Raw genomic sequence first — 15,912 nt, forward strand, 5'->3', positions numbered from 1 at the left:
TACTGTGTAAATGGATGATCTTAGCAAGTGGGTAAGTAGAAGGAAAATACATTTATGCTCTTTAAACATCTTTCATTCTGGATTCACATGGAATGAGTTTGCTGTTTTTTTTTTTTTTATATAAAGTCTGTCCCAGAATTTCTTCCCACGCAGTGGTCAAGACATTGGTCTCTATCCAGGCTGTTATGTCTGTTATCTACGTGAAGCTGCAAAAAAACGTGTCTTGGAGAATACTACTCGTAGCATTTCTCTATTTGCTCACAGTCTGCTGCATCTGGAAAAATCAACAAAATGCTTCTACACAGGGCAGGATTCATTTTTGTCTCTATCTGTCAGTCTGGGGTAATACTGATGTGAGATCACAGGAGATACATAGGTGCAAAAAACGGAAATGCAGAACAAAGCCTGTTCCATTGTATCCTGAGTGTGTCAGGAACGTGTTAATGAAAGTCTCCATCCCTGGGTGATGCAGTGTCTGCTGGAAGTTGCTGCTTACCTTTCTCATGAGTTTGTCAGCTCAGGAGCATCACAGAAGCCTCATCTTCAGAGGCTGAACCTCCACTCTGCCCTGCAGGAAAGAATCTGGATTAGGAGACATGCTCTGTCCAAATGCTTCCTCAGACCAATGAGCCTGCCTTTGGTTGGGGTAAAGAAATACAGGTAAGGTACAAAGATGCAGGACTAAGGAGAGTCTTTGTGATTAGAATTTGTAGACTGTGAACTCACCAGAAATTAAACACGAATAACCTGTGAGGAGAAGTCATTGGTCATGAGTGTAAGAAGGGGAGCTGTTTCCCGCTTTTCTCCCTGCACTCACTCCTTATAAGACTTACGTGAACAGCCTGTGAACCTCAACTTCCAGTGTTTAGGCTAAAGATGACATTCATTTTAGATATATTTTGTACTAAGAACGGTATGGAGGACCACAGGAATGGAGCATGTTTTCAGAAACATTTCAGGTAAACCACATGGGTTCTAACAGAGGAGCACTGATCACAGTCATCGTGGAAGCTGTCCCACTAAGCAAAATTCAATGTATTTCCTGCACACCCATTTCATTTGGAAAGGAAGGATGAAAGGTTACTCCACGTCTCATTGTAGCTAAAAACACATGCACTTCTGTGGAAATGGTACAGTGCTATAGGTAAAGATTCAGAAAAGCAAAGAAGAAAAAGAAACAAAAACAACTGAAAGAGCAATGAAGTGAAAAGAATGAAAAATAGTAAAGATGAAGTGAATCCGGCACGAGAGGCAATTCCCACAGCAAGCCAACTCTGCAACCTCTGTCCTGGCTGCCAACGAAGGTATCCCTTTGTGGCCAAGAAGATCAACAGTATCCAGGGCAATGGGTCATATTAAAAGGAGAATGGCCAGCAGGTTGGGAGAGGTGATCCTACTCAGCCCCAGTGCTATTCTGGAGCACTGTATCCAGTTCTGGGCTCCCCAGTTCAAAAACGGGATCTTGTAGGAAGAGTGACAAATTAAGGGCCAGGAGCATTGCTTGTGCAAAGAAAGGCTGAGAGAGCTGTGTCTGTTCACTATAGCGAAGAGAAGGCTGAGGGGGGATCTCATCACCATTTAAAGTGCATCAGTCATGTCGATGGGGTGGAGTGTTTTCATTGATGAGCAACGATGTGGCAGCAGTGAAAATCTGGAACATGAGGAAGTATCATTTAAACAAAAGGATAAAATTATTTATTGGCATGCAGACAGAACTCTGAAACAGCCTGCCTAGAGAGTCTGTGGATTTTCCCTCTCTGGATTCAGGACATGCTTTAACACGGGGAACGGAATCCATGATGACTAGAGGTCTCTTACAATCCCTACAATTGTGCGATATGGTAATTCCCTGACCACGAGTGGAACAAGAGGAACTGTTCCCCACTTTCCTCTGTGTGCACCATCCTTCTATAAAAAAGCCGGTAAATCTCCGCTTCCCAATGTGCTACTCACGACTGACAGTTCAGTTTAGTTTGTTGCAAGAAATATCAAGAAAACGCTTGAACAGAGCATTCTTTCAGAGAAATTTCAATTTTACCAGGACAATTTAAAGGAGGACCACACTGATCACAGTAATCGTACCATCTGTCCCAATACCGACAAATACATTCAATGCATTCCAAAGCACACCCATTTCAACTCGAAAATAAGTGTGAAAGATTACCTGGCGTCTCATTACATTCCAACGGATGTGCACTTCTACTAAAAGAGAACAACGAAAAATGCGAAGGATACGTCTTGAAAAAAAAAAAGAAAAAAAAAAAGTTGATGCATAAGGAATTGAAAACTGAAATATAGGTAGAGAGAATCGAGCACGGTAAGTGGAGAAGCATGAGACGCAATTCCCTCCGCGAGCCACATGATGCCGCTCTGAGCTAAGGAACGCGCGATGCGATCGAGGAAAGGGAGGGGAACACCTTCCGGTGCCCATGGAAAAGAAGGCAGAGCAAGAGCGAGCGGCGGGGAGGAGGACGCGCGTCCCGTGAGGAAGGATCGTGGGGGCGAGCGCGGGCGGAGGGTTTGTAGCAGGCAGGTGGTGAGGTGCGTGGCGTGGAGAAGGAGCGGTGCGGCGCTGAGGGCGATGGTCGGCGGTGGAGCATCGCGTCGGAGCTGGGCGGCCGCGGTGCTGGTGCTGCAGGCGGCCTGGGCGCTGGGCGGCGGGCAGGTGCGCTACTCGGTGCCGGAGGAAGCGGAGGCCGGCACGGTGGTGGGGCGGCTGGCGCAGGACCTGGGCCTGGAGGCGGGCGAGGCGGAGGCGCGGCGGCTGCGGCTGGTGTCGCGGGGCCGGCGGGCGAGCGTGGAGGTGAGCGGGGCGAGCGGGGCGCTGGTGGTGAGCTCGCGGCTGGACCGGGAGGAGCTGTGCGGGAAGAGCGCGCCGTGCGCCCTGCGCCTGGAGGTGCTGCTGGAGCGGCCGCTGCGCGTCTTCCACGTGGAGGTGGAGGTCACCGACATCAACGACAATGCCCCGCGCTTCCCCGCCGCCTCCAAAAACATCAGCGTGTGGGAAAATTCCCCACTGAATTCCCGGTTTCCTTTGGAGGGCGCGTCGGATGCGGATATCGGATCGAACGCCCAGCTCTCATATACATTGAGCTCTTCCGAGCACTTTGCTCTGGATGTGCAGCGAAGCGAGGATCATTTGGAATCGTTGTTCTTGGTGCTTACAAAGTCTTTGGACCGGGAGTCGGTGTCGGAGCACCGCTTGGTGTTGACGGCGAGTGACGGGGGCAGGCCGGCGCTGACGGGCACGGTGCAGCTGGTGATCTCGGTGCTGGATGCAAACGACAACGCGCCGCAGTTCAACCAGTCGGTGTATAAAGTGCAGCTGCCGGAGGACGCGGCAGAGGGCACGCTGGTGGCGCGAGTGGCAGCCACGGACCCGGACGAGGGAATTAATCAGGAGTTTTCCTACAGCATCGTCAGTTCTGTTCCTGCGTCTCAGAAAGATTCGTTTAGCATTGATTCGCGGACGGGGGAAATCCGCCTCCAGGAACTCCTTGATTATGAGGACGTCCGTTTATGCGAGTTGCAAGTTGAAGCAAAGGACAAAGGATTTCATCCCTTATCGGGTCACTGCAAGGTGGTGGTGCAGGTGGTGGACGTGAACGACAACGCGCCCGAGGTGTGGGTGACGTCGTTGTCGGTGCCGGTGCCCGAGGACGCGGCGCTGGGGACGGTGGTGGCGCTGCTGAGCGTGTCGGACCGGGACTCGGGGCCGAACGGGCGGGTGCGGTGCGCGGTGCGGCCGCCGTCGCCGTTCGGGCTGGTGGCGACGTTCGCGGGCTCGTACTCGCTGGTGCTGCGGGAGGCGCTGGACCGGGAGCGGGTGTCGGAGTACGAGGTGGAGGTGCGGGCGGAGGACGGCGGGGCGCCGCCGCTGCGCGCCAGCCGCGGGCTGCGGGTGCCGGTGTCGGACGTGAACGACAACGCGCCGGCGTTCGCGCAGGCCGTGTACACGGTGCTGGCGCGGGAGAACAACGCGGCGGGCGCGGAGCTGGCGCGGCTGTGGGCGCGGGACCCGGACGAGGCGGGCAACGGGCGCGTGAGCTACTCGGTGTCGGAGGGCGGCGCGGGGACGGGCGCGGGCTCGGGCTCGGGCTCGGGCTCGGGCTGGCGTCCGGCGTCGAGCTACGTGTCGGTGGACGCGGAGAGCGGGCGTCTGCGGGCGCTGCGGCCGCTGGACTACGAGGAGCTGCAGGTGCTGCAGTTCGAGGTGCGGGCGGTGGACGCGGGGGAGCCGCCGCTGTGCGGCAACGCCACGGTGCAGCTGTTCGTGGTGGACGAGAACGACAACGCGCCGGCGCTGCTGCCGCTGGCGGGCGGCGGGCCGGGGCCCTGGGCTGCGGGCGAGGCGGCGGAGCCGGCGGAGCCGGGGTCGCGGGCGTCGGGCTGGGCGGGATCTCCGGGCTCGTCGGGCTCGGTCGTGTCGTCGTGGTCGCTGTGGGCGCGGGCGGCGTGGGGTGCTCCGGCGGGGCAGGTGGTGGCGAAGATCCGCGCGGTGGACGCGGACTCGGGCTACAACGCGTGGCTGCGCTACGAGCTGCGGGAGCCGCGGGGCGAGGGCCCGTTCCGCGTGGGGCTGTACAGCGGCGAGGTGAGCACGGCGCGGGCGCTGGAGGAGGCGGACGGCCCGCGGCAGAGGCTGCTGATCGTGGTGCGGGACCACGGCGAGCCGCCGCGCTCGGCCACGGCCACGCTGAGCGTGTCGCTGGTGGAGGGCGCCGAGGCGGCGCTGGCGGCGGCGGCGGGGGCGGTGTCGGTGTCGGCGGGGGCGGGGCTGCGGCCGGCGGCGGGCGCGGAGGGCGGATCATCGGCGGCGGCGTCGGCGACGAACGTGTGGCTGGTGGCGGCCATCTGCGCGGTGTCGAGCCTGTTGGTGCTGGCGGTGGTGCTGTACGGGGCCGGGCGCTGGGCGCCGCGGGCGGCCGTGCTGGCGGGGCCCGGGCCGGCGACGCTGGTGTGCGCCAGCGAGGTGGGCAGCTGGTCGTACTCGCAGCGCCAGAGCCGGAGCCTGTGCGTGGCCACGGACGGCGCGGGCAAGAGCGACCTGATGGTGTTCAGCCCCAACTGCCCGCCGCCGCCCGGCCCCGCGCCGAAGGAGACGCCGCACGACGCGCCCTCCCTGCTGGACACGGTCAGTGCCCATCGCGGTCCTTTCGCCGTTTATATCTTTCCTTCCTTCCTTCCTTCCTTTCCATTTTTCTTTCTGTCGTTTCCCCTCATCTCCTTCTTTCTCCTATGCTACTTCCCGTGTGTTTGCTTCACGTCCTCTTGCATGTCCCCGCCATCCCTTCTCCTTCTCGCTCTCCGCTCTTTAACGTGTGTGGCTGCCGCGGTCTCGGGCCCGCCCCGGTCATTACTGTTTTGGTGCTGGAGCTGCCCATGCTCTCAGCGGTGTGTCTTGGGAGCATGTCTCCTAGTAGGTCCTTCCAGGAGTTGTGCAAGCTGAGGAAAGATGGAGAAGTTGTGTGAGAGTGGGCTGTGAAATTTTTTCACATTTTTCCGTGATGAAAAACTGTGATACCATTTGGTGCTGTATGTGATCCCGTGTCATTTTTATCTTCTTCCTTCTCCCATCTGCCTGCTTGCTGTTAGATAAGTTTGTGAAGTACCATTGAATGTCTCTTCCATTTCTTGTTGCACGCTTGGATTAGTTTTCCTTTTCTGGATTTATTTTATGTATTTTCATTTCTTTGCTTATTGAACATTCACATCTGTGCTATTGTCCATCCAAGAGCTACTCAGTTGTTGGTTTGGAACTTCTTTCTGAGGTTAGTTGTCCAGTATCTGAGTTTTTCTTTTATTATCGTTATTACGGAATAAAACAGAGGCTTTGTGTTATCAGTTCTGTAGACACTGTTTCCTGGTAGTGTCTGTCAGTGAAGGCCTGCTAGACTTGAAGGATGTTTTTCTTGATGGTTGTTCACTAGCTGTGGTGATGCTGAGTGTAGACTCTTGGGATGTCTGTATCTGACATTCTCATGTACAAGAGATGCGGTGGTAAATGACACTGGTATTTCAGGTTTCTCTCCTCAAATGGTGTATTTTTCTCTGCTTTGAGTCAGCTGACAGAGTTATCCGTGAGGTCAATACATTTTCCCGCATCCTTTCCAACCATGGTATTACTTCTCTGCTGCACCGACTGTCCTTGTCAATTCCTGCCGACCTCTCTGTTATTCTCTGTAGCAGATGGGCTCAGCCCGTGGGCTGAGGTTGGTCACTTCCAGGTGCTGTTAGCCATGTCCCATGTGTGCACCTATTTCTGCAGCATGTGATGTGGTGCAGAGCCATTAGCACTTGAAGGCTTACTGATGAAAATGTTACTTGTTTCTTTATTTAATTTGGGTGAACTTGTGGTGGGGTATGTGCTGTCCTATTTCCTTGCCAGGTTCAATTTGAGAAGGTGATTCTAGATTCTGGAGCTTCTGCTGATTTCTTATGATTCAAGCTCTGCAAATGCTGTTGTTGGTGTGCAGCATTTCTTCCTGTGTTTGCTGGAGGTTGGAAGACATGAAGGGTCAGTCTGGTTGTGCCAGAATAGCAGGCAGGATTGAGTGTCATTGGTGAATGCTGTCACTGGATTTTCAGAAACGTTTCTTTTCAGAAACGTTGTCTTCCTTTTATTTAGGTCTTCTTACAAAGAATCATGATACAAGGCAGAAATTTAAAGTTGAGGGTTATGTTTGTGATGTAAACTTCTGTATTTCGATTTTCAAGGCTGAGTTATAATGAAAATCAATATGGACTTTTCCTATTTTTATTAGTATTTTTTATTTTTATTTTTTAATTTGTTGTTGTCTTCCTTGGTAGTGAAATGTATTTCGAGAGAATAGTGTGACCATATTCATGGAAATGGGAATGCATACTTCTATTTTATTTTATTTTTTTAAATAGGAATGCTATTACCATATTGAGCAATATGAATTGTTGAGACCTCCAAGATTGCTTTTCAAAATGGCATTTTTCTCCTTCTTCTCTCCTCTACCTCCTTTGGCAGTCTGTGATCCTTTTCTGTCCATTTTGCACTTGAAACTTTCATGACTAATGCTTTTGCTTGCAAGAGTAGCCCATGTAGATGTATATCTTAAGAGCAGATCTCAAGAGGATGGGGCCAGGCTCCTTTCAGTGATGTCCAGCAATAGGACAAGGGAACAAACTGAGACATAGGAAGTTCCATCTGAATGTGAGAAATAACTTCTTTACCTGGAGGGTGACAGAGCTCTGGAACGGTCTACTGAGAGAAGTTGTGGTGTTTCCTTCTCTGATGATACTGAAAACCCATCGAGATGCTTTCCTTTGCAACTTACTCCAGGGAACCTGCTTTAGCAGGGGTGGAGTAAGTTGATCTCCAGAGGTCCCTTCCATACCCAACAATTCTGTGATTCTGTTTAATTGTATGAAATTTTCTTACCATGTGCAGTTGCGGAAGGTGGTGTCAGCTTCTGTGTCTGCTGGTGTTGATGTTGCTGCCTTTTCATGGAGGAAAATAATGATTGTGCTCTCAAGTTGGTGTAGTTGTGAACTTGTTTTCTCTATGCTGGAAAATGGTTTGAGGTCTGGAGTCCTGTTCTGGTGTTCTTTTAACAGTGTTATCAGCATCAGCCACTGACATAGAAAATCCCTGAAACTCTTTCATCCAAGAAGAAGTCAAATGCTTCCATACAGTTACTATTATCAATTACAGTGCTTTGTTTGATGTTGCCTGTGCTATTCCCTCACAAAATGAAATCAGTGCTTATTGCCTTTAGAGGTGTCATGACACCAGCGTTAGAAATAGTGTTGCTTACAGGCCTGTAATGTTTCCATCTGAAATGATTGAAGCACTGCAAAAGAGGAATGGTCAGCAGCACAGATTCTGCTGGATTCTGCATGTATACAGTAGTCTCTCTTTATTTCTGTTAATGGCTCTGTCACTGATCAGAAAGTTGTCCAAAATGCATCCAGCCTCTGGGTGAGAATTGCAAGTGTGGCACCTGTGAGGAGTGAAGCTGGCAATGACAGTGAGTAAGGTCTGCTCTTTGCTCATGTGATGGGTGATCCTAATCGATGGGAAAACTTGTGTGAGGGGAGGACATCATTTGGAAGAGGGTGGAACATGTCATAAGAATGAGAGATCTCTCCTTGTCTTGAGAACAAGTGTCCCAGAATGTGGAGTTAACGATACCAGAGGTGGAATGGGCCCAGAGCATTCTGGGCCAGGATCATTTGCCAGGTTCCCAGAGATGGGAGCAGTGATTCTCCTGCTCTTGAGCTTGTATGTAGTACTGGTCTTTCTGAGCATGAGAGGCTGTGTGTTATTCATGGTGCTACGTGATTTGATTTGTTTGCTTGGAAGCTTTCTTTGTTTTCTTCCATGGAAGAATCATTGATGCACATAGGGGAAGACCTGGTATGCTGAGACAATCCAAATAATTACACATTTATAGGTGAGACTTGGAGAGGCCTTCAGAGAAGCACTTGTTGACAGTACAGCCGTTATATGAGGTGTGATGAGCTTTCCCACGTCCACATGTAGTCAAATTCTGTGTGCCTTCACTTCCTGTTGTCCTTGTGCCATTCCTGATTGTGAAGACATCTGTGCATTTATTCACTTGTGTTCAAATGTGAAACGTTGTTGCCCAAACAGTGGCTTTTCACAATATTAGTATTTCTGCTCTGCTGTAGTGGACCTCCCCATGATTTTCCTTCTCCTGGTATTATTGCTTGGGAGGGGAAGAAGTGTGCTCTGTACTCCAGATGTTGGCAAGCCTTGTGTTTCAATGATGTGCAATTGGATCTTTTTGTTTCCTTCTCGCTGTCAAAAAAGTGTCCCACATTATTGTTTTATTTCTCTCACACTGGAAATATTTTGGTAGCAGTGGATGGGATGTAGTGCGCTGAGTTCTGGTTGCTGTGACATTGCAGATCTTTGGGCAATTGGCCATGAGTGTGTGATACATCCTTTCCACTCTGGTGGGCTCTGGTACTCTTGGAGAGAAAGTCATTCGCTTTCAGGTTTCACTCTTGCTTCCCTTCTGGTATATGTGTGCCAGGGAGCACTGCATCTTATCCAGTAACAGTGTTCTTTTTGTGAACAAAGGTTTGCTGCTACTATGGGTAAGTCGTCCATATTAAAGGAATGTGTGATCAGTAGACTGCTGTTGTGCTTCCTTTGTGTTGGAGAGAGCGAATATTGCCTGAGGACTGGAGCCTTCCTTTGATGAAGTGCATTTGAATGGGTAGAGCAGTTTCTGCCACAGTCCAAGGTTCCTTCCTGGGTTGTGTGTCAGTCTAGAGTTGGAAATAGAGGTGGTTTTTCAGGAGACAGTATTTGGTGGGTATAATCATTTTGTACTTGACTTTTTCTCAGTTTATACACTTCCTTTGGACTGATGGTGTGCCATCTTGTGTCAGGACTCATTCTAAATATGAGTGTATACGCAAAATCCTGTATAGCAGCCCAGGTCACTTTCTCTGCAGAAAAAAGAAAGTTCTTTACAGCCACAGGTATGTGTTTGTATTTTTTATTTTTTATTTCTTGGAGGACTCACCAGTGTTGGAGGCAGTAAGCTAAGGTGTTCGGCAGTAGATACTCTGTCAACTTGGGTGCTATTCACAGAATTTTCTCAGCTTCTCTGTGTGAACTTGGTGGTTTCCCAGTATAGCTATAGGTAGTGTGAAAGACAAGTTCTTTGTGCATTTGTGATGAGTGTGCAGTGGTACAATCCTTGAGGATTTGCTTTACCCTCAGCAGAAGAATAAAATGCCACATCGGCTTGATATGAGTTAGAACAGTACAACTCTCCCAAGATGTAGGTTATCTTGAATCATTCAAATGTCTGTGCAATCTCAATTTTGACCTCAGCCCAACTCCAAGTTACCTGAAAATAAAACAGTACTCATTTTGCTGCCTATAGCGTATGTGTTCTCATCCCTCTGGGTATGGCATGAATGAGAAGGTGATCTGCTTATACTGTGTAAATGGATGATCTTAGCAAGTGGGTAAGTAGAAGGAAAATAAATTTATGCTCTTTAAACATCTTTCATTCTGGATTCACATGGAGTGAGTTTGCTGTTTTTTTTTTTTTTATATAAAGTCTGTCCCAGAATTTCTTCCCATGCAGTGGTCAAGACATTGGTCTCTATCCAGGCTGTTATGTCTGTTATCTACGTGAAGCTGCAAAAAAACGTGTCTTGGAGAATACTACTCGTAGCATTTCTCTATTTGCTCACAGTCTGCTGCATCTGGAAAAATCAACAAAATGCTTCTACACAGGGCAGGATTCATTTTTGTCTCTATCTGTCAGTCTGGGGTAATACTGATGTGAGATCACAGGAGATACATAGGTGCAAAAAACGGAAATGCAGAACAAAGCCTGTTCCATTGTATCCTGAGTGTGTCAGGAACGTGTTAATGAAAGTCTCCATCCCTGGGTGATGCAGTGTCTGCTGGAAGTTGCTGCTTACCTTTCTCATGAGTTTGTCAGCTCAGGAGCATCACAGAAGCCTCATCTTCAGAGGCTGAACCTCCACTCTGCCCTGCAGGAAAGAATCTGGATTAGGAGACATGCTCTGTCCAAATGCTTCCTCAGACCAATGAGCCTGCCTTTGGTTGGGGTAAAGAAATACAGGTAAGGTACAAAGATGCAGGACTAAGGAGAGTCTTTGTGATTAGAATTTGTACGCTGTGAACTCACCAGAAATTAAACACGAATAACCTGTGAGGAGAAGTCATTGGTCATGAGTGTAAGAAGGGGAGCTGTTTCCCGCTTTTCTCCCTGCACTCAATCCTTATAAGACTTACGTGAACAGCCTGTGAACCTCAACTTCCAGTGTTTAGGCTAAAGATGACATTCATTTTAGATATATTTTGTACTAAGAACGGTATAGAGGACCACAGGAATGGAGCATGTTTTCAGAAACATTTCAGGTAAACCACATGGGTTCTAACAGAGGAGCACTGATCACAGTCATCGTGGAAGCTGTCCCACTAAGCAAAATTCAATGTATTTCCTGCACACCCATTTCATTTGGAAAGGAAGGATGAAAGGTTACTCCACGTCTCATTGTAGCTAAAAACACATGCACTTCTGTGGAAACGGTACAGTGCTATAGGTAAAGATTCAGAAAAGCAAAGAAGAAAAAGAAACAAAAACAACTGAAAGAGCAATGAAGTGAAAAGAATGAAAAATAGTAAAGATGAAGTGAATCCGGCACGAGAGGCAATTCCCACAGCAAGCCAACTCTGCAACCTCTGTCCTGGCTGCCAACGAAGGTATCCCTTTGTGGCCAAGAAGATCAACAGTATCCAGGGCAATGGGTCATATTAAAAGGAGAATGGCCAGCAGGTTGGGAGAGGTGATCCTACTCAGCCCCAGTGCTATTCTGGAGCACTGTATCCAGTTCTGGGCTCCCCAGTTCAAAAACGGGATCTTGTAGGAAGAGTCTGGCAAAAAGTGACAAATTAAGGGCCAGGAGCATTGCTGGTGCAAAGAAAGGCTGAGAGAGCTGTGTCTGTTCACTATAGCGAAGAGAAGGCTGAGGGGGGATCTCATCACCATTTAAAGTGCATCAGTCATGTCGATGGGGTGGAGTGTTTTCATTGATGAGCAACGATGTGGCAGCAGTGAAAATCTGGAACATGAGGAAGTATCATTTAAACAAAAGGATAAAATTATTTATTGGCATGCAGACAGAACTCTGAAACAGCCTGCCTAGAGAGTCTGTGGATTTTCCCTCTCTGGATTCAGGACATGCTTTAACACGGGGAACGGAATCCATGATGACTAGAGGTCTCTTACAATCCCTACAATTGTGCGATATGGTAATTCCCTGACCACGAGTGGAACAAGAGGAACTGTTCCCCACTTTCCTCTGTGTGCACCATCCTTCTATACAAAAAGCCGGTAAATCTCCGCTTCCCAATGTGCTACTCACGACTGACAGTTCTGTTTAGTTTGTTGCAAGAAATATCAAGAAAACGCTTGAACAGAGCATTCTTTCAGAGAAATTTCAATTTTACCAGGACAATTTAAAGGAGGACCACACTGATCACAGTAATCGTACCATCTGTCCCAATACCGACAAATACATTCAATGCATTCCAAAGCACACCCATTTCAACTCGAAAATAAGTGTGAAAGATTACCTGGCGTCTCATTACATTCCAACGGATGTGCACTTCTACTAAAAGAGAACAACGAAAAATGCGAAGGATACGTCTTGAAAAAAAAAAAGAAAAAAAAAAAGTTGATGCATAAGGAATTGAAAACTGAAATATAGGTAGAGAGAATCGAGCACGGTAAGTGGAGAAGCATGAGACGCAATTCCCTCCGCGAGCCACATGATGCCGCTCTGAGCTAAGGAACGCGCGATGCGATCGAAGGAAGGGAGGGGAACACCTTCCGGTGCCCATGGAAAAGAAGGCAGAGCAAGAGCGAGCGGCGGGGAGGAGGACGCGCGTCCCGTGAGGAAGGATTGTGGGGGCGAGCGCGGGCGGAGGGTTTGTAGCAGGCAGGTGGTGAGGTGCTTGGCGTGGAGAAGGAGCGGTGCGGCGCTGAGGGCGATGGTCGGCGGTGGAGCATCGCGTCGGAGCTGGGCGGCCGCGGTGCTGGTGCTGCAGGCGGCCTGGGCGCTGGGCGGCGGGCAGGTGCGCTACTCGGTGCCGGAGGAAGCGGAGGCCGGCACGGTGGTGGGGCGGCTGGCGCAGGACCTGGGCCTGGAGGCGGGCGAGGCGGAGGCGCGGCGGCTGCGGCTGGTGTCGCGGGGCCGGCGGGCGAGCGTGGAGGTGAGCGGGGCGAGCGGGGCGCTGGTGGTGAGCTCGCGGCTGGACCGGGAGGAGCTGTGCGGGAAGAGCGCGCCGTGCGCCCTGCGCCTGGAGGTGCTGCTGGAGCGGCCGCTGCGCGTCTTCCACGTGGAGGTGGAGGTCACCGACATCAACGACAATGCCCCGCGCTTCCCCGCCGCCTCCAAAAACATCAGCATCGCGGAATCTTCTCTGCCCGGATCGCGTTTCCCGCTGGAGGGCGCGTCGGATGCGGATATCGGTTCAAACGCGCAGCTATCGTATACACTGAGCCCTTCCGAGCACTTCGCTCTGGAATTACAAAGAGCAAATGATCGGAATATTATACCTGATCTTGTATTGAAGAGATCTCTGGACCGGGAGTCGGTGTCGGAGCACCGCTTGGTGTTGACGGCGAGTGACGGGGGCAGGCCGGCGCTGACGGGCACGGTGCAGCTGGTGATCTCGGTGCTGGATGCAAACGACAACGCGCCGCAGTTCAACCAGTCGGTGTATAAAGTGCAGCTGCCGGAGGACGCGGCGGAGGGCACGCTGGTGGCGCGAGTGACAGCCACGGACCCGGACGAGGGAATTAATAGTGTAGTGACTTACAGTGCCACCAACTTTGTTCCATTCAGTGGAAAAGATTTGATTTCTGTCCATCCCCAGACGGGGGAGATCAGACTCACAGGAGCTTTAGATTTCGAGGAAGTCAGTGTGTTTGATTTTCGCATTGAGGCGAGAGATAAGGGGACGCCTCCGTTGTCGGGACACTGCAGTGTGGAGCTGGAGGTGGTGGACGTGAACGACAACGCGCCCGAGGTGTGGGTGACGTCGCTGTCGGTGCCGGTGCCCGAGGACGCGGCGCTGGGGACGGTGGTGGCGCTGCTGAGCGTGTCGGACCGGGACTCGGGGCCGAACGGGCGGGTGCGGTGCGCGGTGCGGCCGCCGTCGCCGTTCGGGCTGGTGGCGACGTTCGCGGGCTCGTACTCGCTGGTGCTGCGGGAGGCGCTGGACCGGGAGCGGGTGTCGGAGTACGAGGTGGAGGTGCGGGCGGAGGACGGCGGGGCGCCGCCGCTGCGCGCCAGCCGCGGGCTGCGGGTGCCGGTGTCGGACGTGAACGACAACGCGCCGGCGTTCGCGCAGGCCGTGTACACGGTGCTGGCGCGGGAGAACAACGCGGCGGGCGCGGAGCTGGCGCGGCTGTGGGCGCGGGACCCGGACGAGGCGGGCAACGGGCGCGTGAGCTACTCGGTGTCGGAGGGCGGCGCGGGGACGGGCGCGGGCTCGGGCTCGGGCTCGGGCTCGGGCTGGCGTCCGGCGTCGAGCTACGTGTCGGTGGACGCGGAGAGCGGGCGTCTGCGGGCGCTGCGGCCGCTGGACTACGAGGAGCTGCAGGTGCTGCAGTTCGAGGTGCGGGCGGTGGACGCGGGGGAGCCGCCGCTGTGCGGCAACGCCACGGTGCAGCTGTTCGTGGTGGACGAGAACGACAACGCGCCGGCGCTGCTGCCGCTGGCGGGCGGCGGGCCGGGGCCCTGGGCTGCGGGCGAGGCGGCGGAGGCGGCGGAGCCGGGGTCGCGGGCGTCGGGCTCGGCGGGATCTCCGGGCTCGTCGGGCTCGGTCGTGTCGTCGTGGTCGCTGTGGGCGCGGGCGGCGTGGGGTGCTCCGGCGGGGCAGGTGGTGGCGAAGATCCGCGCGGTGGACGCGGACTCGGGCTACAACGCGTGGCTGCGCTACGAGCTGCGGGAGCCGCGGGGCGAGGGCCCGTTCCGCGTGGGGCTGTACAGCGGCGAGGTGAGCACGGCGCGGGCGCTGGAGGAGGCGGACGGCCCGCGGCAGAGGCTGCTGATCGTGGTGCGGGACCACGGCGAGCCGCCGCGCTCGGCCACGGCCACGCTGAGCGTGTCGCTGGTGGAGGGCGCCGAGGCGGCGCTGGCGGCGGCGGCGGGGGCGGTGTCGGTGTCGGCGGGGGCGGGGCTGCGGCCGGCGGCGGGCGCGGAGGGCGGATCATCGGCGGCGGCGTCGGCGACGAACGTGTGGCTGGTGGCGGCCATCTGCGCGGTGTCGAGCCTGTTGGTGCTGGCGGTGGTGCTGTACGGGGCCGGGCGCTGGGCGCCGCGGGCGGCCGTGCTGGCGGGGCCCGGGCCGGCGACGCTGGTGTGCGCCAGCGAGGTGGGCAGCTGGTCGTACTCGCAGCGCCAGAGCCGGAGCCTGTGCGTGGCCACGGACGGCGCGGGCAAGAGCGACCTGATGGTGTTCAGCCCCAACTGCCCGCCGCCGCCCGGCCCCGCGCCGAAGGAGACGCCGCACGACGCGCCCTCCCTGCTGGACACGGTCAGTGGCTCTCCCTGGCCGCTCGTCCCTTGTTTCTGTCCTTCCTTTCTTCCTTCCTTCTTTCTTGCTTTTTCCTGTTTTGTCTTAGCTCTCCTTTGCTCTTCTCCAATCTTTTGCATTTTACTCTCCATGCCCAAGCTGCCTGTTGTGATTGGTGAGAGCGCTGTTCCGATGCGGGACCTGCCAGGGACTGGTGTATGCACTGCCTGCTACTGCTGCTGGGCATGGTGCAATTCTGTGAACTTTTTGCCCGCTTCCCAGGAAGTTCAGAGAGCTGTTGTGTTGCTGACAGCACTGTGTCTTGGTGCTTAATTCAGGAAAGTGTTGAGGGAGGGTGAAGTTGTAATTTTTGTTTGTATGGTGTTATTTTTTTTTTTTTTAATTTCTGATGCTGATGATTCAATGGTATTGGTGTCGTGCTCCAATGCAAATTGTGGAGCAGTGCCTCTCTTGGGCCTTTTGCCTAGTCCTTCCTGGCTTTCTTCTTCTCCTTTTTTGCTTTCTTCCTGTTGTCCCCTCTTTCCTTTTCTCTGCTTCCTTTTTTTCTATTCCGTTATCCACACAGGAACTTGTAGTTGTATTCTCTGTTTTTATATACTTCTTGCAAGAGTGTTGTATTTGCAATTTTCTGTCCGCATGTGATGCTTGAATATTTTGTTGGTCTTGCTCTTTTGTTTCAGGAATGGTGGTGTCTTGCTCATTGTCACACATTGTTTTTACTCTAACCTAGGTTAGGCAAGCACTACTGGACCCTATTCCACTTCAACTTACATCCCTTCTTTGCTGTTCTATTTATGGTCCAACTGAGGCAATTG

At 52.8% G+C, this 15,912-nt stretch overlaps 2 pseudogenes; both read left to right on the top strand.

Annotated features, from left to right (window-relative positions):
• The first annotated feature begins 1,954 nt into the window (after positions 1-1,954).
• LOC149915818 (protocadherin alpha-2 pseudogene) lies at positions 1,955-5,472 on the top strand (annotated as a pseudogene).
• Positions 5,473-12,373: 6,901 nt separating this feature from the next.
• On the top strand, positions 12,374-15,608 carry LOC149915819 (protocadherin alpha-2 pseudogene; annotated as a pseudogene).
• The last annotated feature ends 304 nt before the right edge of the window (positions 15,609-15,912 follow it).

Source organism: Phasianus colchicus, chromosome 15, assembly GCF_987193195.1.
Source record: "Phasianus colchicus chromosome 15, bPhaCol1.hap1.1, whole genome shotgun sequence".
Taxonomy (NCBI): Eukaryota; Metazoa; Chordata; class Aves; order Galliformes; family Phasianidae; genus Phasianus; species Phasianus colchicus.